Here is a 6,815-nt window from a genome sequence, read left to right as displayed (position 1 = left end):
TCGAACTCACAGAGATCCGCCTGCCTCTGCCTCCCGAGTGCTGGGATTACAGGCGTGCGCCACCACCGCCCGGCCGAGCTAACTCTTCTTATCTGTCTCAAACTCGTGGAATTTTAGTAGAAATTCTTTAATAGAGTCTGGGCGCGCCAAGATCAAAGAGAGTTCAGAGTGGTTGGTAGAATGAATTGAATTGTGGATTCCCAGAACGGAGCCATTAATTGTACGACTACAGTTCCCAGAATTCTGTTCGCAGAGTTCCAGCGTGCCACCGAGGCTGCGCGTTTAAAAAAAAAAAAAAAGAAAAGACCTCCCCCCCTCCCCCAATTCTCTGAGCAGCTTAAGCGCTGGGATTCGGCGCGCCAGCCTCGGGCCCGCCCCCCGCCCACCCCTTCCTGGCCTTCTGTCTGTCTGTCCGCTAGGGGCGGGCGCTGTTCGCGGCGGACGGCCAGCGGCGTCGGCGGCGGGGCGCGTGGTGGAGCGTGGTTGCTAGGGACACCTGAGGTCGCCCGCTCGCCCAGCAGGCGCAGCGAGGAAGCAGCGCGGAGCTGGTGCCAAGCCGCGGTGAAGCAGGGTACCCTAGGTGAGTGTGGCCGCCGAGCTGGGGCCAGACCCTGGTCAGCCGTTCCCGCTTGCCCCGGCCTTTGGCACGGGCCTCTAGCCCCGTTTCCGGTTCGCCTCTTCGCCATTCTCCGGTGAGGCTGGCACAGCGGCCTCCTTCCCGGCCCGCTCTCGAGTCCTCCCCGGCAGCCGCCACGCGGGGAGAACTTAGTTGGCTTCTCGGGCGGCCCGAGCCCCTCAGCCTACTCGGTCCTGGCTCCAGCGTGTCCTCTTTCCCACTGCGCTGTGGTTTAAAATGTGGTTTGGGTTGGAGCCCAGGTTCTTCTCAAGGCCTGCTTTTCCTCGACCCCACTCTGAGTTTTCCATAGACACTTCCCTAGAGTCCAAGCAGGAGCTGTGAGCCTATGTAATTGAACACATTTATCCAGCCATATTTCTCATTTAATCATTTACAAACAGTTTTTATAAACATCAACAAACAGGTAACGAGCGAAGAGTTTACAGAACGGGGAATTAATCAAGTATTTGCCATACTTGGTATGTGCTGTGGTAGAAATGGAACACTTATCAGAGACTTGTTTGGAAAAATACGTCACCCCTCCTCCAGTCTTTACATTCCGGTTCTGAATCTTGGAAATATTTGAAACTCATCCTTATTTGAAACTCATCCTTTATGGAGTCATGTTGATTATTCCAAATCTCTTCCTAAATTTCAGCGCCTTGTTGATTTGACCAATCTGCAGTGATCTGGAGGACCCTTTGAGAAGATGCCATCCGATCCTATGCTTTCATTTGGTGCAATAAATACTGAGTTTGTTTGTTTGTTTTCTGCATAAAACTATCCCCTTTGTTGCCGGGAATATTACTGGCTACTTACTGACTGGACGCTAAGCCTGTCTTTAAGTGTTATCAAATGTTCTGTGGGAATGAAGAGGTGGGAAGACAATGAAGTTACAAAGTAGCTTTAGAAAAGATAAAGCAAGGCCGGAAAAAAGAAGCAGTGCTGAGTTGTGTTTGTTGGGGGCGGTCTGCTAGCGAGAGGAACGTTAATGGGGCTTTTTTCTAGATTAGCGCTGTTCCCTCCAGCTGGTGGTTTTGCAGCGGGGGTTATTAGGGCCCAAGATCTCACATATAAGTTTAAATGAATCCATTTTCTGACTTGCAGTTTCTAGGTAACTCTTTTCAAAGACGGTCCTAAAAGGAAGGGGAGGGATGTATCTTTCACATATTGAAGATTTATATGAGAAAGTTAAAAAAACTTCCTTAAATGCCAAACTAGGAATTCTTTGGAGCTGTTGATTATAGGGAAACCTGTAGTGATTAAGCTACCTTCTAAACCCTGATAAGTTCCTTCCTGTCTTTCCCTAATACACAGTTTCCTGTGCAGATTGTGTGCAGATTGTTGTTGTTTTGTGGCTATTCTGAACAGCAGTTAAAAGTGACTAGACCTTTTTCTTTTTTATTGTTTTATCATTCATTCATTCATTTTCAGGATGGGGTTTCTCTGTGTAGCTCTGGCTGTCTTAGAACTTTCTCTGTAGACCAGGCTGGCACTGAACTCAGAGATCCATCTGCCTCTGTCTTCAGAGTGTTAGGGTTTAAAGGGGTGTGCCACCACTGCCTAGCTGTGATTTTTTTTTCCTTTTTTTGGGGGGGGTGTTTTGGTTTTGAGACAGGGTCTCTTTTATGTAGCCCTGGCTATTTTTTGTTTGTTTGTTTTTTGGAAACAATGTTTTTCAGTAGCTTTGGAGCCTGTCCTAGAACTAGCTCTTGTAGACCAGGCTGGCCTAGATAGAACTCAAAGAGATCCACCTGCCTCTGCTTTCCGAGTGCTGGGATTAAAGGTGTGCAAAAGGTGTGTGCCATGAATGCCTGGCCCCCTGGTTATTTCTTAAAGACGGGGTTGTCTAAGTAGCCCAGGCTGGCCTTGAACTCACTGTAAGTAGTTCAGGGTTGTAGTTGTGGGTGTGAGTTAATGGGTTTGGCTTGGAAAACACAATTAAAAAAAATCTTATGGGAAGAAATGAGTAAAATCATAAGTATATTTTTCCATGTAAAGATAAAATAGCAGGAAAATGACATCAGGTGTGTGTCTGGGTACAGAAGGGCTACTGGGTAGATTGACAAAGGATTTCAGACTAGATCCAAGTGATAGAGTCGAGAGATGAAAAAGCTTAGGGATCTTGATTGGCTCATTTCTCTGCCAGTTAAAGAAATAAAAGGCAGGAAAAATCTGAAGCACAACAGGTAGCAGCAGAGATATTTAAGCACCACAAAAAGACTATCAGTTAAAGGAAGGCGTTTATGGTGTGCGGAACCATGCACAAGCAGACACTCAGAGAAACCAGCGGCTACCCGGAAATCCCGAGAACCCAGTCTCTGGTCAGTTTGAAGACAGGATGGTTGGTTGGTCCTCAACTGTATGCGACATGTCCTAATCAGGCCCTGAACGTGTTGAGCCAGTCCGTCAGCAGCAGACATGCGGTTGTTTTTATTTTTTCCTCAAGGCTGGAAGTTAAGGAAGAAGCTGGCCATCTTGGAAATTTGCCATCTTTCTGCCTACCAAGCAGTCTTGTCTAACTCTTGGTCTCTCATAAGGAGCCAGTGAATAAATAGCACTCCAGAGATAGTGGAGAGTTTATGGTTGGTACCGTGGGAATGCAGAGCTTAGAAAGATGTTAAATCTGAGCCGGGCGGTGGTGGCGCGCGCCTTTAATCCCAGCACTCGGGAGGCAGAGGCAGGCGGATCTCTGTGAGTTCGAGACCAGCCTGGTCTACAGAGCTAGTTCCAGGACAGGCTCCAAAGCCACAGAGAAACCCTGTCTCGAAAAAAAACCAAAAAAAAAAAAAAAGATGTTAAATCTGGCAGACTTGAAATCTGCTGGCAGAATAATGCAGAAAGTTAGACAAGGATTTAAGTGGAATCATGTGGGTTTCCAACTTTAGTGACCACATGGGTCAGAAAATTGGTAAGAGCTACTAAGAACCACACACAGCTGTGAAGGATAAGATTTGAGTTACATTTTGGAGCAGAATTGTTCCAAACACATTTAGGAAGAAGGGCTCAGGAAGCCATTTTTGTAGGTCTTATAGCTCGTGAGTGTAGGAAGTGGCTGTAGTTAGGGGAGAGTGGCAGTGAAGATTGCAGTGTCCCTACTGAGTTCACTGTGCCAAGCAAACTGAGACTGAGCTCAGAAGAGCAGCATTGGAAGGGTGAACATGGGAAAGGAAGGCAGGAGCGCAAAGAGTGGCCATGCGGATGGAAGGCCATCCCTAGTGAGAAAGTGCATTTGCTGCAAGGTGTGCTCCATACCTAAGATATGGAGGGGGGTTCCTTTTCCCACCAGACTCTATGACCTACAGAGAAACCCTGTCTTGGGGAAATACATATAAAGAGAATTTGCCCTCAAATGGTTAGAAGGGCCTGAAACACAAGGAGTTTGTGGGTATTATACTTTGCTTTTGTATAAAAGAATGATCAACTTTTGGTTGGTAGGGCTTTGTTGTTTGGTTGTTCAGAGTTGGGGTTTCACTGGGTAGCTCAGACTTTTCTAGAATTGTAAGATTTTATTGCATCAGTCTCACAAGTGTGGAATAACCACCACACCAGTTTGTATTCTTTTTTTTTTTTTTCTTTTTTTCGAGACAGGGTTTCTCTGTAGCTTTGGAGCCTATCCTGGTACTAGCTCTTGTAGACCAGGCTGGCCTCGAACTCACAGAGATCTGTCTGCCTCTGCCTCCCGAGGGCTGGGATTAAAGCCGTGCGCCACCACCGCCCGGCTCCAGTTTGTATTCTTGACTCCATGACTTCACGTGGTAGGTGCTGATTGAGTTATATGACTCTTCCAAATGCTGTCATGTTTTCTTACACAGAATTAAAACTATAATTTGAAAGGAGGCATGATGGCACCACTAGGCCTATTAAATCCAGCATTTGGGAGGCTAGGGCAAGAGGACTATAAATTTTTGATCAAACGCGCTACATAGCAAGACCTTGTCTGAAGACACCAAAAATGGGCCATTGAGAGTCTCATCAGCCAAAGGCACTTGCTACCAATCCTGATGACCTGGGTTCAATCCTTGGAACCCTCCTAATGGAAAGAGAGAGTTATGAAAGTTGTCCTCCACATTATACTGTGATACTCAGATCTACACATACTTACAAATGCATAAATCCTAAAAGTTTATATAAAGTAAAATAAAAGTCATTTGTATCAGCATCACAATTTCCAGAAAAGCAGTCATGCTTCAAGTGGTGGATACAGTTTTGCCAAAATTTTGATTTTTCTCTTGGAAGCTCAATTTTCTCATTGATACCAACTACTGTCAGCTCTTGTACTTGAAGTGACAGGCTTCACTTTGTTTCAGGTCCAGAAGTGTCTGCCAGATACCAAAGTCTGAAGGACTTTGTCACTTATGTCATTCATTCTTTCAAGTGAACATGGTGTTCCACAGAAAAATCTGGCAGTCACACAAGTGCTTTGGTTAGAGACAGTCATCTGTATGCAGCTTAAGTTGTTTTGTTTGAGAAAGGATCTCATGTAGACCAGGCTGGCCTGGGAGTCACCATGTGGTTAAGAGTGGCCTTAAACCTCTGCCTCCACCTTGGGAGTGCTAGGATTACAGACTTGTGCCACCACACCCCACTCAGTATATCTTAAGTGCTCTTGTTCACCATCTCACCAGGTGCTGGGGTTGGAAAGTAGACCTCCATCTTTCTGGGCAAGTGCTGTCCAAGAGCTGTACCCTCAGATCCTGCCTATTTTGTCACATAGATTATCTAAAACCTTTAACAAATGTATCGCAGTACTATGAAGTAAAATTGGCAATCTTCCAGTGTGTTGCTGGTTAATACATCCTGTGGGAGAAGCTAAACTGCTGCTGTCTTGAGTTGGGCCAGGGTGGCAGTGACTTTACCCATTGCTGCTTTCCTTGCCCCATTGCACTGGAAAAGGCAGATACCCTCTTCTTTCTGATCTAAATAGTTCTGACCTAGCAGAACCTCCAAGAGAGTCTCAGGGCTCCCTCAGGTTCTGTGAACCATGCTCTGAAGACTGCTGTTTACCTGAGGAAGGAGGTGTGTGTGGCAACTGATAAAATCAGAACTTCATCTGGTCATATGAAACTTTGGCTGGTTTCACTTGTCAGTAATCTGTAGCTTTACCCTCTTGGGTCTAGCTGTTGGGACCTGTATTTTTTTTCTTGGTTTACTCTTTCAGTTTGTAGTCCTGCACTGTGCTCTGGCAAACTACCCGAGACTTCACTTACCTTCACTTATAGTGATCCTGACCTTACCTTTTTGTTTTGTTTTGTTTGTTTTTCAGAGGGTTTCTCTGTAGCTTTGGAGCCTGTCCTGGAACTAGCTCTTATAGACCAGGCTGGCCTCGAACTCACAGAGATCCACCTGCCTCTGCCTCCCGAGTGCTGGGATTAAAGGCATGCGCCACCACTGCCCGGCTCCTGACCTTCCCTTTTATAAAAGCTGGAGTTTGACTTCTGTGTGACTTCTAGAAATCCATTTTGCCTGGGCCTAGAGAGACGACTCAGTGTCTGAGAGCTTATTACTGCAAGTGCAGAGGTCCTACCTTTAGTTCTTGGCGCCCATATTGGGTCACTGACAACTGCCTGTAATTCTAGCTCCAGGAGCCTCCGAGGGTACCTGCACTGATGTGCACATATCTGCTAATACCTACACAATACTCCTAATGGGAAATAAAAATAAATTGCTTCTTTAACTTACTTTGGGTAGCTAGAGCTTGGGATTATCATGTCAGAGGAAGTGGGTTTGATTCCGTCACTCAACCCTGTCCATTGCCAGGTGAGTTACTTATAGCAAGGGATCCTGTCAGGGACCTTGTAGATTATATGTAGATGATGAACCATTTCCAGTGTCCCAAATTCCCCCAAGTGACCTACAGAAACACCTAGATGGAGGAAACTACAGATCTCAGTAGTTATCCAAGATAATGATTTAATCAGTGCATAATGAATAATTGCTTTCTGTAGAAATAGGTGCTTGTTCAAGTTTAGCTGGGTCTGGCCCCTAGAGACTTGGTTGTTTTGAGACAGCATAGATAGGTTCTTTGGCGTCATAGGCTACTAATTGTTCTCACTTGCTTAAGGAAACAAGGCAAAAGTATCCCTGCAGATTGGACAGAACAGAGGAGACTCTGAAACACACACACTGTTTCTCTCTCTCTCTCTCTCTCTCTCTCTCTCTCTCTCTCTCTCTCTCTCTGTGTGTGTGTGTGTGTGTG

At 45.9% G+C, this 6,815-nt stretch overlaps 1 protein-coding gene across 1 annotated transcript in view; it reads left to right on the top strand.

Moving 5' to 3' along the window:
• Positions 1-418: 418 nt before the first annotated feature.
• The window catches only part of Ttll4 (tubulin tyrosine ligase like 4), a 44,191-nt gene continuing 37,794 nt past the window's right edge, over positions 419-6,815 (top strand). Inside the window, exon 1 of the mRNA XM_013351689.2 lies at positions 419-580. The gene's annotated coding sequence lies outside the window, so the exon portion shown is untranslated. The remainder of the gene's footprint in view (positions 581-6,815) is intronic.

The sequence above is a fragment of the Microtus ochrogaster genome, linkage group LG4 (assembly GCF_000317375.1).
Source record: "Microtus ochrogaster isolate Prairie Vole_2 linkage group LG4, MicOch1.0, whole genome shotgun sequence".
NCBI classification, from domain to species: domain Eukaryota; kingdom Metazoa; phylum Chordata; class Mammalia; order Rodentia; family Cricetidae; genus Microtus; species Microtus ochrogaster.
This window is presented reverse-complemented; position numbering and strand designations above follow the sequence as displayed.